This window comes from Xiphophorus hellerii, chromosome 16 (genome assembly GCF_003331165.1).
Source record: "Xiphophorus hellerii strain 12219 chromosome 16, Xiphophorus_hellerii-4.1, whole genome shotgun sequence".
In the NCBI taxonomy this organism is placed as follows: Eukaryota; Metazoa; Chordata; class Actinopteri; order Cyprinodontiformes; family Poeciliidae; genus Xiphophorus; species Xiphophorus hellerii.
In genome coordinates this window covers 10488190-10505099 of record NC_045687.1, presented here as the reverse complement: position 1 = coordinate 10505099, position 16910 = coordinate 10488190, and positions in this window count along the sequence as shown.

Sequence of the window (16910 nt, the reverse complement as noted above, 5' to 3'; positions counted from 1 at the left end):
ATAGCTGAAATGTTCTTTTGGGCGCCTGTCATTATGAACCTAATATACCTTTTCTACTAGAGAGCGGAAGAACGGGGTCAGAGGGATGTTGTTTTGAACGCCCCCTTGGACCCCTAATAAAGAACAACCTTAACGGAGGCGGATGTTCGTTATTAGTGGAGCAGGGTGCCATCGGGCGATGACTGAATAGTTTCCTCCTGAAATGAGGCAGGTCAAGAGGTCAGTTGGTATACTGACCTGTTCACTAAGCAGCTTCCTACGACAGGTTATACAAATGGAGCATTATCCAGATTTATTTTCATAGAGTGGCTGCGACAGAATCCATAACAACTCATCAGGTTTAACTTTATTTTCAGCCCTAATATGGACAGCATGTTCCAGCTCGTTTTTAATATACATATATACACTAAATTACTCATTCATCCACCCAGAGCTTCCTATTTTCCTCATCCCTTCACCCGCTAAAGGTGATTACATTTCAGCAAAAGACATACGGACGGCTCCCACACACATTAGTGAAAGAATAGGTTGCTCTCAAGAGCTCAGTGAATGCCACGTGGTAAATTCAAAAGATGCTACTTGTGCAATAAGTCAAATCATGAAATTTCCTCTCTTATAATTATTCCATAGCCAGCTGTTAGTGGCATTTCCAAAAATGTGTTGATTTTTCTGTCTGCATTATGTTACTTGTGATGCTTAGTGTCGGCTCCTCAGGTCCAGTGACCCAAGTTTTTTCACCCAACATCAGTTTTTAGTCTCACAAATCCGTCTCTTGAAGAAAATTCCCCAAATTACTTCAATCAACACTCTCCTAAAGAGTTATAGAGAAGCCTTCCCAGAAGACGTGAATCTGGTGTAGCTGCAAAGAATCTACTGACTTCATATTAATCTTATGGAATAACAATGGGTGTATGAATGCAGATGAGCAAATATAATAAACAGATTTTTATTTTTTTGAGTTGTTAGATTATATTTAGCTGAAAAATTAATATAAGAAGGCAAGAACTGGATTGAATGACGTATCATGGAAAAGTTGGGATTGAGGCGTTTTTTAATTGATCCTGGAACACACTCTCAAAAACTGCTGGGTTATATATTTCACCAAAACACTGGCTTTATACTGTTGGGTAGCTTTAACCAAAATGAGTCTAAATAAATTTGTTGGGTCAGAGAGGAGCCTAAAAGCAACCAGATTATTATTGTGGTACTTTGCATTTTACAATGACCTGGTTTTACCTCACTGCACCTCTCTAAGAGGATCAGAAAAGAAATTGTTAGATGGTAAAATGATGCTGTATTTTAATGTTAATGTCAGTGGGTTATGTTAATTACTTTAGTGAACAAGTCTGTTCACTTACAATTGTTACAGGCTTTTACCTCAGATTATGCTTCCCGCTTTTACCCACCTGCCCACCTTCTGCCTTCGTTTCCACGTCCTCATGATTACCTGAACTTACCCACTTTTGCTCTTTGAAACATTCACACCTTCACTCAGGTGTTCAGCCTGCAGGAAGAGAATTCCATACTTACCTTCAGCACTGCCGCTCCTGCATTTCCAACCACCGCTCACCATTTCACTATCCTTTCTGTCACACAAGATTTACAATCCATCATCATTATAAGACCTCTTCTAATCATTCTGCTGTTCTTTTAGCCCGGACATCTTCATACCTACCTGTTAAGATACAATGATTAATATTTATATAACTGATCTTTTAAACGTAAATCACTTGTCACTGTTTCTTGCTTTTGGGTCATCAAAAAAGAGAATGTGGGTTTGAGAAGACAGACTCGACACAAAAGTGGTGAAGCGCTGGTCCAGAAGTACGTTCAGTTTAAAAAAAGTAGAGAGCTAATAGTAGCTTCATTACTGACTTCATAGAAGAAAGAAACAGTTAAATCGACTGGATCAAATCAGAGCACATCTACTTGGAGTAGCAGCTCTTTCATCAGTTTTGTACAGGAAAGGGGCCAAGTTTTAAAAACCAATAATAGCTTACAATCCAAGAGGCAAAGTATTTATTCATTTACACTTATATATCTGATTAAGTGGATAATTTGTAAATGTGGTAAGTTGGGGTTTGATAGTTAAACTAATAAGGTGAACTTTGTTTCAGATTGTAACTTTGAAACAAAAAAGGTGAAGGAATGCGCTGCTCTCTGTGCATATTTCCTACCGTTCGTGGCTGATGACAGTAATCCAGATACAGGGGTGGTTGGAACGGAGGAGACATGCGATTGCTATTTGGTGCTGAACATCAGTCCCTGTCGTCAGGAGGATCGCTCGTCTTTATGGCTGCTGGTTCTCGGATGAAGGTGTCTCGGGGGAGAGGGGAGAGAAGAACAGAGCTGGTAAATGATGCACAGAAATGACACTTGTGAGATATGACAGAGCCTGAATGGAAATACTGCTGGTGCTTATCAGGTACAGCCAGTGGAACATGATTACTACCGACTGGCAGTCTAACAAGGTAATTTAAACACTGCACCCGGATGCAATCTCATCTCGGTTTTGCCTGAAGGCCGCTTCTAACACAGCTTTAGAGCCTCTGGTGAAATTGCTGCTCTGCCATCACATCAATGAGCCTATTAATCCCTGGCAGGAGAGCACAACAAACCACTTACAGCTATAATTGATTAATTATGCCTGTTAAAATTCACAAAGATCATTCAAACAGCACTGGGAGAAAAACATTAGAACATAAAAATCTCTGATTTCTCTTGTTGGCTGCTTATGTTTGAATGGAACACTTCTTCCTAATATCCTACCAAATTCAAAGCAAATCTATCAACAAAGAGCGTGAAGGGGGTTTAAAATGTTTCCAGTTTTCATCACCGGATAATCACTCCCAGCAGCAACCACAACTTTCCTGCTTTTTGCTCACTTTATATAAGCGGCGGTGCATGCAGGAATTCTCACCTTTCACTGTATTAACATATTAGGTTTGCACTTGAAATTGTTGCTTTCATAATTGCATTAATTTTCAGTTTTTTTAACCCAACTTCTTAAATTTTATTTAAGGTATATATATAGAGTTTGATGTAAAAATGTCAATGGGAACATTACTTCCAAAAATTTACCATCACACCAGGCTACGATCATACCATGACATTAAAATTGTTCCAGAACACTAATAATCTTAGCGTTAAGGTTGGTACCTCATCCAGGAGGGAACAAAAAGAAACCAGTACAACATCTAAAGCATAAATATTATCCAACAACTTATAGCTGGCCAACAAGAGCACAGATGTACATCTTAAACTTGCCAAAAATATTCTGATGATCCCCAAGACTTGAAGGAAAATATTCAGTGAACTGACAAAAGAAAACTGGAACTACTTGGAAAAAATGCCTCCCCTTACAGCAAATCCAAAGGTGAATGACTCAAAAAAATCTAAATGAAGACTTTGGGGTGGTGCAGTCACAAGGCCCAGAATGAAATCTGATTTAGTTTAAGGTCCGTCATGCTGGAAATCTTTCTAGTGTTGCTGAATTAAAACAATTCTGCAAAAAAGATAGGGTCACAACCACGTAAAAGGCTTGCTGCCAATTAAGAAAAAAATGTTTGCTAACTGTCATTGCTGCTAATACCGCAACCAGTTATTAGATTAAAGGGACCGTTACTTTCCCATGTATCGCCAGGCTAGTCTGCACAGCTTCTTTGTCTCTTAAAAATAAAATTATCATGAAACATTTGAATGTGACAAAAAATAACAGCAAAAAGAAACTTCTGAGGAAGTATTGTTTGGTAGTGAGTGGATCCAGAAGCAGACAAGCTGAGGCAATATGTTAGTGTAGGTGATTAAATTAAAAATAAAAAAGAACTTATGAACTACTAGGAGGACAGAAAGAACCAATGACCAGTACACAGAGATGAACAGGGTATACTGGGAGGGACCAGAGAAAGAGCAAATACTGGGAGAGTGGATGCTGGAACAATGGACCAGGCTGATGAACAAGTTGCAGGTGAGAGGAGGAAGAGCAGAAAGCAGAGTGATGAGAGAGAGAGAGAGAGAGAGAGAGAGAGAGAGAGAGAGAGAGAGAGAGAGAGAGAGAGAGAGAGAGAGAGAATGACACAAGGGAGGGAAGAGGAGAAAACATAAACAGGCGAAAAGGGAAATCAAATTTAACAAAGACAAAAAAATGAGCACAAGAAATAAATAATAAATAAAAATAATAAGAACTAATGTAGAACAGAAACAAAGTTGATCTGATAGGAATAACAAAATAAGAATCTACAACCCCAAAGCAACCTGAGAACCTGACGGAAACACAATATTTTTACACAATTTTAGTTGTATGTATATGGCCATGTCTCAAAAGAAAAAAAAAAAAAAAAAAAAAGTGACTTGCTGAAACATTAGCAGCAACATTTTTCTGAATAGTTTTCCTGGAAATGATAAACACTAAAACTTATTAAGAAAACAAGCAGAAACCACATATGTTTGGTGAGATGTTTAACTTCTTCACACAAAATCGTGAAAGACATCTGGAGTAAGAAAATAAATTTAAAAAATCTAAAAATCCGACTTTTTTGTAATATAAAGTAAAAAAAAAGTAAAAAGAGGCTTTTATAATACAATATAGTGGTCATAATGGATATACATAGGAATTAGTAAACAGTAGACAAGCACCAAGCTGCTGCATCCAGATGCTTCCGTTTTATTTCGGACAGATTTTGTAATGGCATTGATTTTCCAATGCCACTTTAAGAAAACCAGTAAATACACCTCTTAGGAGTCACCTATTCCATCAACATTACATCCATTTGCAGTGAGTGTTAGACATACTGAATTTAAGCATTTCACTTGCACAGTATTTTTTTCTTTTTGCCTTCTACATTACAGACAACTTAATCTTTTTCTATAAGACAAATGTTTTGCTATTAATTAAACATATCCATCAAAGATACTTTTAATTATTCCATTAGCATTTGCAACAGCAGGGAAAAGCCCATCTACTTGCCAATAATCATTCCACTCATTCCCCTGTTGCTATTTTCATCACTGTCTTTAGTCTGCCCCTGTTGTTTTTAATGTGCCCTGAGCACAGTCAGTCACAACAATAACTGCGGCATGGCTGAAAGATTAATTACACGACATCCGCACCACTCTCACCTCTGCTTTCCCCCTCCAAGCCTGTTAGCCTGGTGTTGAATGATAACAAAGTGAAAACTTACATAATAAATGCTGGAGTTGTACTGAGACTGGCAGTGGGGCATGCACAGGAAAGCAGACCCAGGAAGCTAAAGCTTGAGAATTTTTCTTAAACCCCAAAGTGGCGATTTTCACATAACGAAAAGGAGTTTGTGAAACTGGAACGGTTCAACAGCTTGTTTTGCAGTAAAAAAAATAAAAAGAAAAGGCCACATGTTTTTTTTTTTTTTGGCTCTTTAATATTTCAGTGGAATGCTCTTGATACCAATGTCTGACTTAGCAAAATTATGTAGGTCTCAGATTTTTATACAAGTATTTCACACCAGTTGCAATGTCTGTACAGTTTCTTTAAATAAATTGCAATAAATGTCTTGTGTATGCTGCTTTAAATAGCTAAATAATATGAAACTGTTTGCAAAGTATGTACATTTTTCTAGTCTTACTTGTTGGTTTGCCATGATAAACTACACAAATTTAGACAAGATGTTATTGTCTAAGGTTTTAAAGTGATAGTCTATTTCTGTTAAATTTTAAAATAGACTTAAGGGTAGCATTTATTTTAATTGAATTCTAAACAAATACTAAATTTTTTAAAAACTACTGTACAGTGATTTACTCCGCACATCTTGATCTTTGTTCTTTCTCAGCATCCAGCGCAGACTGGCTGCAGCAGACTGGCCCGGGGCGTCTCATTGTGCTAAATTCAGCTCTGGATATAATGCAAAGTGACTAAGAGCTGATCACGGGCGATCTTCAGCTGAGTTCACCATGTGAGACCCAAATACAAGAGACATTTACCCTTGCACTTGCTGAGGAGTTAAATGTGTTGGTGTCAATTTGCGTGACCAACCGCACCGCCTATAAATTAGCAGCTTTACCATAACAAGGTGGCCAAAAACATCTGGAAAATTGTTAATGACCTCTTGATAGGACAAATCCATGCAGATAGACTGACTCTTCGGTCAGAAATAACATCACTCCACCAGCCTTAAATGAATACCTACAGCAACAAGCTCTCCACCAGCTAGTGGTAGTAACTCTTAACTATTTTAATCCAAAAAGTTACTATGGAAACGGTCAAATATAAAAGCAGAGCGGCAGAGTCTACATGCTGCATACAGGTAACTGTAGATCATCCATAATTGCACCCAAGTTAAGCATTAGCAGCAAAAGCTAAAAGATATGATGCATAACCGCTTTACTAAGCAAACATCCCATGTCTTTTTCAAGCATTCAGATTGGTAATCAGTCTGCCTACTTACCAGGTGGCCATGCAGCACCTCCGCCAGCACAAGCTGTTCACCATTCTTCATATAACATCATCAAAGTCCGTGAAAACAAGGCCCATCATTAGAAAACAGACAAAAAAGGTAAGGAAAGAGTTAAAGAAGATGCAAAGTGAACTATGTTGATATTTATTTAGTTTGAGGGTTTTTTTCTGCATAAATCGTAACCTAAACCCTAACCCTCAAACCTTACTGTGACCTTCAGTTAATGCAAGTGTCATCCATCAAATTTTGCATTCAAGGGTATGGAAATGCCCGTAATTTGGTGTGAATTTAGATGCCATCGATAGAAAAACAAACAGAAACACACACAGAACCCTACTTGTTCATGTTTTAGTGCTCATATAAGTAGATCTTTAGGCCTTACTATGATGGAAACTGTTTGTGTTAAATTCTCCCATCTCACTCGTTGTGTTTGACCAGCTGCCGTGCATTATCCCGCTCCACCTTTTCCAATCCACATGTCTTGTAAGCCCAACTATTTTCACTTGTTCTGCAGTGAGGTGTGAACTGCACCATTTCCTGTGCCAGGGCTGGCTTATTAAAATCTGTCTTACAAAGATAACTGGGTTTTTAAAAATATAACTTCTTGTCTGACACTCATAAGAGTCAAAATGTCATGACTGTGAATCGTTCTTGTGTCAGGTGGAATCAAGGTTAGAAGAAATTAGGGATTTTATTTCAAAGCAACAAGGTGTCCCTGTCAAACAGAAAACAAGCAATGAAAATGTCAATGTTTTGTACGTTCTTTATGCCTCATTAAAACATAAAACTAGACATATCACTTCCACCTCTTCTTCTTAATGGCAATAAAGAGTTTGTTGAACTGCTGGTGTGAAGTCAGCTTTAATGTCAATCTTTAAAGTTGCTCTTTAAGAATTTATTTAAAGTAAAAAGACATGCACTATTAAGATGCATTTTCAGGTATTTGCAACACAAACAAAAGTTACTACAAATGCATTTCTTTCCTTAATGAAACATAATATTGTGTGTAAAATTAAAATGCCTTCACATGCAATAACACAGATGATACCCATTAAAGAACAATATCCTTAAAAATACATTTAAAAAAAGAGTTGTATGGTTTTTAAGTAAAAGGGGAATACTTAACCGTCTGTTAGTAATAACCATTAAAGCAGAAATTCAGCTTAAATAAATGCCATTTCATTTTGTTCAGAATGGTTTCATTAACACTGTAAGATGAAGATGAATAAAAAGTGACACATAATTTCCCATTATTTCCGTCCTGTTCACGTAAAGAAAACAGCATCCACATGGAAGCCCACCATTGCTGTTCTCCAAAACAAACACCCACATGTGATCCTTGATCTCAAACACAAACAATTCTGCTTTATTGCAATTATGCCTCACAATAGTCCTCCCATTCCTGCTACATTAAAATTAAATTACTTGTTTTGCAGAGAATGGGAATCACAATGTTTGAAGAGTAATAATTGCTAATGATACCCACTAATAGGCCATAACAGTTAATGTTCTCACAGGGTTTTAATGTTGCGCTTAGCGTGTTAAACAGCAAGACTCCCTGAAGTCGTTTGGTGAAATGCTTAACATCAGTCTAGTTAGTTGACATGTTGTAGCGTGAAATCTCACAATGTCGAAACATCCCAATACCAATCAAAGTGAAGTCTGTCTTAAAGATTGTTATGTAGTTGTTGCTGTAGTTGCTTCATTATTAAGAGCCCAAGATATTAAGTTTTACTTTTGATGTTTGATTTTCTTGATATTCTCATTTCATTCATGGAGGAAAGCATTACCCTCCATTTTTTAAATGTTTCCTTTCTCTACTGAAACTTCCTTCCTCAAAAGTTGGCAACCCAAATGAAAGAAGCGATTATTTTGTAACAAAATCACAAATGAAACCGAAAGAACACTTGTGCATTTTTAAACGGACTAAAATATTTAGGCTTTGTCAAAAATATCTGAGACCATTCCTGATTCAGAGAAATGTTCATGGTTTAAAGCATGCATGATGTGTTAAACATGAGGAGGGAGTGGAAGGACACAGGCAGCCAATGTAACTGGGTCAACCATGATGGCAGCTAAAGTCAGAAGCAGTCCAATGAACTCTGCTGTATATGTTGCTTTCAGGCACAACAACATCAAAGTGATCATGTTACACCTTACAGGTGAACATTAGCGTAAAATGGCTATCATAAAATAGGCTTGTAGTGTTCACACGCATCTTTCTCCAAATGTATTAACACTCGTTTGAAGGAGAGGTGAATCACGTTGGACCTCGCTGCAGCAAACAGAAAGGGGCGGGGACGGACCGCTGTCAGTCTCATACCTTATTTGGAAATGGGACCATTGCACTCCTGAAGTGAAGGGGGCGCTATTTCCTATATTATCCATGGTCTCCCGTTTTCATTTTCCTTTGAAATCTGAGATAAATATTCATCTGTAGGAAGGAGTTTCACTCTCGGCATGTATTTGAACTTCTCTCTTTTATTTACTTCAGCGCAGCTGACAGTTTTTAACAAATCCCTAGCTTTCAGTGTACTTCTAAATCTGCTCCTTACTCTCATCTTTTCGGGCTTGCTGCCTCTCGTGGCGTGGGGGTGGTAACACAACTAATATAATTACATCACTAAATCAGACTAGCAGAAAGACTTTATTATTTATTAGTAATTCTGGCATTACTGGAACCGTAATGCCAGCGCCCCCTTCATTTCCAGAGTGCAATGGCCCCATTTCCAAATAAGGTATGAGACTGACAGTAGTCCGTCTCCGCCCCTTTCTGTTTGCTGCAGCGAGATGTACTTGCTCCTTAAAGGTGACATCAACTCCCCTGGGCTGAGAGACTCATGGGATTAACAATTATACAGCAGTAAGGAGGAAAAAATATATTTTTCTTTTATTGCAGATATAAAAAGGACCATGCTGACTGTTATCAGTAAATAAAGTTTAAAACCCACTGGATAAGAAAAAAAACCCCCAACATTTTCTCACTTCCTCCAAGGAAGTCAAAAATTTTGAGGCGCCCAATTTCATGAAAACTTTTACTTTTACTGCAAAGTGCCAAAGTTAAAAAATTTTCCATTAGAAAACTAATGTGCTTTTCTAAACTTTTTTTAAATTCTTCAATGGATAAAATATATTTTGTGAGTTTATTTACTTTTTAGATCACTTTTTTAGTTGCTTGTACTGCAGTGACTAATATCCTGGATACGTTTAGGTTTCTCCTTACTTCATAATCTCACGAAAGTCTTTTAAAAAATTAACACAACACTGTTTTTGTCAAATCACAAACAAAACACATTTTGGAAATGTTCTAGTTCCCTGTGGGATTTGTTATCTCAGTGCTGCAAAGCAAAAATACCAGGATGTTACCTGGCTGGAAACAAAAGTGTAGTTTCTAAGCCCTTTGGCTCTTCAAAGATGCTTTTTGTTCAGGCAAGCACATAATGGATGTCTGTGTGCAAAAGCAATAAGTCAAAAGAACATAGTTTTAAAGGTCTTGAGTTGCTTTAGGACAATAAAGCCAAAAAGACTATTTACTGTTACAGAAAGGCCAAAGCCTTGTACTGTTGTTTACCAGAAGAAAAAAAAATTACATCAGCAATTCAGAAACAAAACACTCTTTAAAGTTGTTGTATGTAAAGTTTCAGTGGACAAACACTGAACTTTTAAGTTTGAATAAAAACCACGCTTCCGGTTTATACTGTAAAATAGTAACAAATGACTGTGAGCCTACTGTGTTAGTGCTGTTTGTTGGTTTATTGCCAAGGTGCCAGAGCATTCTTGTCCATGAGGATAACCAGTCGCGTTTAAAGCCGTCACAACTCACTGGCACTGCAAGACCTGTGCCAAGTAAATAAGTAGGTGCTTGTTGAGGATGGATGGCGTAATTAACGAGGTCCCTGTGTAAGCAGAGACTTGATGTCCTTCTTACTCAAAGGGCAAAAACCACCAAACCCACTCAGCAGACACTGCACATTTTTTTTCCTCCACCAAATATCGTTTCTGTCTGCTTCTTAAATACTGGTTTTACTTCTCACCAGGTTCTCTGCATCTCAGTCTCCATTAGAACAACAAAACGGGGAAAGGAGTGAGACAGATGTTACTCTGTTGAAGGGGCTTTTAATTAACGAGAAATGTGCTGAGCCCGTGTACTGTTGTAAAAGTATCACAGTGGCTTTAGACTCCCAAATCCATCACTTGAAAATCTTTAATTAATTCATCTTTAATTAATTCACAATCTGTGCCTGTCTGTGTCTGACAAAACCATATTTTAATTTATATTTAAGCTCTTCTTTGCATGAACACATACACCAGAGGGTAAAAGTTAAAGCACCCTGAAAAAGTATTTGTATCTGGTGTAAAAAAAAAAAAACCCTTGTTTTTCAGGTATGTCTCTTGCAGCTCAACAAGAAACTCATTAAGGGACATAATTGTTCATTCTCTTTTGCAGCACAGCCCAAGCTTAGTGATATATGTTGGCAAAGCCCAAGTTTTATGGTATTTGCAGACTTAAGTAGCATTTCTTCCAGGATTTTTCTCTATTTAGCTCCATCTACTTTTTCTTCAGATCAGACTGGCTTCTCTGTTCATTTGAAACAAAAGCAGTCTCATAGCATGAAGATGCCACTATCATGTTTCATTGTACAATCGAGTTTAATTTGACTTCTTCTCATATCTTGGTAGATTTTCAGCTGCCTCCTACTCTTCCTATTTTCAGATGAAGGACTGAACAGCACAGTTTGATTAAAGGACATTGTAACAGAATGTTTAATATCACTGGAACAGATCACATCAGTAAAAAGAGGCTCATGTTCACTAAGAAGGTATCTGTGTCAACACACATTTGCAGAGTTGGTCTTAAGCGATACATTGCATGGAAGATAATAAAATCATCATGTTTGACTCCCAATGCAGGTGGGATCTGAAGTTGACAACTGATTTACTTGTGCATGTTATCAGTTCCTAATTCATTCATATCAGATGCCTCCAAGCTATCACAGGATGTCGACCTCAGAGATGCTGAGCACTGACAGAGTGGGTCTTTGGTCCCGGGATGTGGCTTCGTGTTTTACTTTATAATCAGTTTCCCAACAGTCCTTGGTTGCAGAAGAGATTGGAATAAATGTATCTGGAGTTAATTGGGTTTTTTTTTCCAGATGAATAGCTGGGAACGTCACATCTCTCATTGCTGAGTAAAACATTTAAAGCTGTGCATGCATCAAAAGCAAGGACACTTCTAGGAAACTTATGTTCTCTGCATGTAAAGGCTAATTGGACTGGTTTTCTAAGTAGATAATATTTGGAATAGGAAATGGAAAAAGCATCATTGGATGAAACCATGCAGTTTGCTTGTTTGATTGTGTCAATCTGATATTGTTGACTGTTTACTCAGGAGAAAATGTATCTTTTAATTTTTAAAAAAAAAATTTTTACTAAAAAAATTATTTTTTTATTTATTTATGTCCTTTCTGGACACCAGGTCTTTCTGGTGTCCTTTCTGGGTTACCTCATGTATGAATGACACCCAGGGGAGCAGTAAATAGATCATGTTTGAACTGAATCAAAACAAGTGACCTGTAAAGTATTGCAGTTAGGCTTCAACTGCCTGCAGCACTCTTCTGTCCAGGTGGAGGAACTGCCAGCAAGGATTTAGTGCATTCCTGAGACGGAGTACATGCGGTGAGAATAATGAACGAGAATAAATTCAAGGCAGATTAAATTTATGACTGGTGCACAAACAAGCTTCGTTTTGTACTGACAGATAGACACAATCCAAAAGGTAATCATTCACTTGTCAGTTTGCCTGTTTGTATCTCCCACCCAGGGGGTTCATTGTCGTGTACAGCATCTGTATTCTGTTGCTGGTCTGTTGAGTTAATGAATGCAGAGAGGCTTTGGTAGGCGGCTTTAATCTCCTGGCAGCTCCTGTTCACTGGAGCTGATTCTTCTTCTGAAGAAAGCAGGGGCAGCAGATGGATCACCATGAAGCCCAAGGGTTGGAGGTGGAGAGCTTTACCAGGTGCGACGAGGCCAGGCGAAAAAGACATGGTAACTTCTTATTGAGCTCATCACTTTGGTCATGAAACACTGAGCAGGAAGTTACATTTGGTCCTTCGGGCAAACTGTGCAGAAAGAAGAAGGTCATAGCCTGGTCAGAGAGTTCAATTAGGAAGGTCACGCAGATGTCAAGCTGTCTGCTTCTGGTCCAAAGTCTTATTGATTTCAGAGGTCAGGGAAATCTATTGGAGCCATTTCGGGCTGTTCTTGCTCAGACTGGGGCGTTATCTCATAATGATTTGTCCTTCCATATCTAATACTGAGCTTTTAATGATGTAATCCCATTAACTCCTCACACAGTTCCCAGTCTGTCCCTCCACATGTCAGTATAATATAGGTTAATGGGTTCCTTTCCCTCACATACGGTCTTATTTCCAAACTATGAGCAAGTTGATTCTTTTATGTTGAATTAAAAGCACAACCAGTAAATTGCTTAGTGTTTTACCTTAAAACATAAAGGTATTTCAAATTGTTTATCACTGAAATTTACTGTGATAATTGTAAAAAAATATATATATAGTCTGGGAAGTTTTATCAGTAACATTGCCATTTTACTAATTTATTTTATTAAATTGCATTTTTAATTTTGCTCACTGCCAATAGTATTTCTAACTTGTTTATATGTCCTATAGAGTCTCCTGTGAAATCTTGAAATATTTCTATGAAAAAAAAATAGCTATAATGGTAAGATAATGTAACCAACCGATTTCTACCAGGATATTTCAGCATTTCTTCAACAATGGCTTCAACAAATTGCTATGAATGGGATTGGATTCAGTTTCAAAAACCACCTCTCAGTGGTGTTATTAAAGCAGCAGAGCCTGGAGGTTTGAATTTGTTTCCTAATAAATCCTGTGTAGATTTTTTTTTGGCTTCTGCAATTTCTCAGAGAAACCACTGATAAATAGTGGCATTTATTTGGCATCCTAAACTCAACATGAGGTTTGCCGCACACCATAATCACTGAGCTGTATGTAATTCACACCAAAGTATGTTGAAACATCGGATATTTTACCTTTTTGAAATCTGATGAAAGTCGAGGTGAATTTTGTTTATCTTGAAGTGCTTTGCACCCTGGACGAATTCCTAGTCCATCACACACACACACACACTCATCGATGAATGCAATTTCGAGTGATCAAATGTCAGTCATGTTTTTAAGACAATGCAAGGAAGCCAAAATACTAGGAAGTAACACCGGGGCGAACACGCCATTTCCATGCAGAAAGACTCCAGGTTGGGATTTGAACCTTCTTGCTGCAGAGCAACTGTGCAGTCATATTGTTTGACAGTTGACCCTAAAATTTAATAAATTGTTAACTTTCTATTACTAAGGCAAAACGGAAAGTCCCTTTTTAACATGAATTAAAAATCCTATTTTTGTTTGGACAACACTGACTTTATAACCTTTCTGTTCATCTGAAAGCTTTCCATTGGCCATATGGCTTAACACCGGGAGCCTTTGTTTGAGGAAACATGTTTTCACATTTTTGTGAAATTTTGCTCATTCTTTATTTTTTCAACTGTTCAAGCTGAGTCAGACTGAATGAAAAGCATCTTTGAACAATTTTTGCCACAAATTCACTATTTGTTTTAAGTCTAGACTTTCACCTGTCCATTTTGGTGGACCTGGTTTGATCCAAGCATTAATATGGTGCTATGCTTACAAATGCACACCAGATTGCAATTTTTTTTGTTGTCGTAAAAAAATGTGTCATTTTTCCTTGCATGTAACATTACGTTGTATGTTGAATAAAATCCCAATAAACCCACTCAAGTTTGTGATTGTAATTCACAAGGAATGAATATGAATATTTTTGCCACACATCGTAAAGTCCTTAAATAATTATCTAGGTAAAAGGAAGTCATATTTATTTGAAAAATTAATTTTTGTTTGTGAATATCCACATTTGCCCTTTATTTGAATGTGAAAACTGTAGGCAGGACGTTTCCTTCAATATCAGACATGTCATTTCTTCCCTGGTTTGATCTCATGTTGCTTTGGATGTCATCCGTTTTTCGGGGCAGGAGGAGGTTTGGTGGCGCTATTCGATTTTTGAAAACTATTCACATAGGAACGATGTTTCTGCTTAAAATGTTACTCTTTTAAATCAACACAGTATGTACAGTTGTGCCAGTATGGCTCTTCTGTTAGAGTTTTAGAAATGAGACAAAATGGAAACAGGTTTATATGTTCATCTGTTTGTTGTTGAACAGCCAGGCCTGGGAGTGCAGAAAACCAAATGTTTGAAATATAACAGGCAGCAACAGCTTGGCAGCATGGTTAGTCATGACCATGGTCCTGATTAGCTCATTCTCGCTGTTCTGGCCAGAGACCGGTGAAAGAGATGCTGTAAGGTTTCTAATGCAAGATTAACATCAGTCACATTCCTACATGGGTCAGATTTTGGAGGGTCCTTTGAAAATAGACAAATGATGTTACATTTCCTTAGAGGAAATGACAGAAAGCAAGTTTTGGACAGAGCTATGTAGGACATGAGGGAGCAATGTCATTACAATCATAAGAATCTTTATCATCAGGTTGAACTTTTCAACTTTTTCTGTGTTTCAGTAGCAGCATTTGGGATTTTTCTACCTGTCCACAAACATTTCTACTGTTGTCTTTTTAATTTTTCAAAGCATGTGCTTCAGGTGTTTTCTGAATGCCAGTCTTATTTCCACTTAGCAGCACAGATCCATCTGTCAAAAAAAAAAAGAGTAAGCTTCATAAAGCCCCTCAGGCTGATACAAATAAACTTTCTGGTTCTGCAGCTTGTCAGAATTGATTTCCTCTCACTAAAACACATCCACTGTTAGCGCTCTAAGGCACATTGCCCATCCCTACCACAGTATCAAATCACCACATTAACATGGATTTGGCTAGCATTTTATTTATTTTACAGATCCATGACCTTTGCTGCTAATTTAGCTCATGTATCAAAGTGAATCATGCTAAAAAACACACCAATTACCAATGGATTATCAGCTATAATAGTTAACCAATCTACAAAATGATGCAAATCATAGTTGTAATATATTGTCTGTTAAATCATAGCAATTTGAAAACAATTGCAGCAGCCAATTTGGGTAGATAGAAATTGCCTTTCAGTTAATGCCTGAGGTTATTTCAAAAGCATTTAAATCCCAATTTCTAAAAATGACTCGAAGCTGTCTGTTCATTATTATTCATAGAAAAGTGATTTGTGTTCTAGAACAAAGTGCTTCTTGCAATAAAATAAAATCATAAAGATTTTATATATATACAGTACAGACCAAAAGTTTGGACACACCTTTTAATTCAACGAGTTTCCTTTATTTTCATGACTATTGACGTTGTAGATTCACACTGAAGGCATCAAAACTATGAATAACACATGTGGAAATATGCACTAAACAAAAAAGTGTAAAACAACTGAAAATATCCCTTATATTCTAGTTTCTTCAAAGTAGCAACCTATTGCTGTGATTACTGCTTTGCACACACTCTGCATTTTCTTGATGAGCTTCAAGAGGTAGTCACCTGAAATGGTTTTCACTTCATAGGTGTGCCCTGTCAGGTTAATAAGTGGGATTTCTTGCCTTATAAATAGTCATGAAAATAAAGAAAACCCATTGAATTGGAAAGGTGTGTCCAAACTTTTGGTCTGTACAACTCTTGAAAACTGCATCTGCAGTGACGGCTGTGAACATGACCCATGTGAATTTTTCTCAAGCAGTGTTTGAGATGGGAGTTTACATGAACCAGGGTCTCCACCACACTTTACCAGTTCAGCTTTGATGTTATGGTTTAACTGGTAGCTTCCCTCGTCATCAACTCCAACTCACCACCAGGTGGCAAACTATTAATGGTGAACTCCAGACGGAGGAGTTAAGCCCAAGAAAGACTTCATTTCTAAGACTAGTCCTGTTGTCGCAGTTGTTTCATTGCCCGTCAAATTTATCAATTAAAATGAATTTATGATCCCAATCTCTATCTCAAACCAACCGAACATGACAGTAATGTTTCCATGTTACTGTATTGTACCAGTTTTGCTTCACAAATACTCCTGACTGAGATAGTAGACTGTTATTAGTTTGTATCAGCTACATTTATCAGGCACATAATTACAAACAAAAATCATATCTGCATATTTCAAAAGCAGTGTTTGTATTGGACATCATGTGCAATTTCAGTGGTTGGTTATCTGACCCAAAAATAATACATCTGGTTATTTTCCATTTATTATTTTAATATTTTTTTGTTGCCCTAAGTCTAAATTGGTTGCTGGTTAAAGTCCGTGGATTATTGCCAAATATCAGGAGGTCTTGCAGTGAGGTAGTCAAACTTACACACTCTTTAAGTGTAGTCGTAGTGTTGTGGGAAGAGTTATGGCTGTACACATAAAGGCAGATTTCATCCATGCTATTCAACTGTCTTTGAAAATAAAG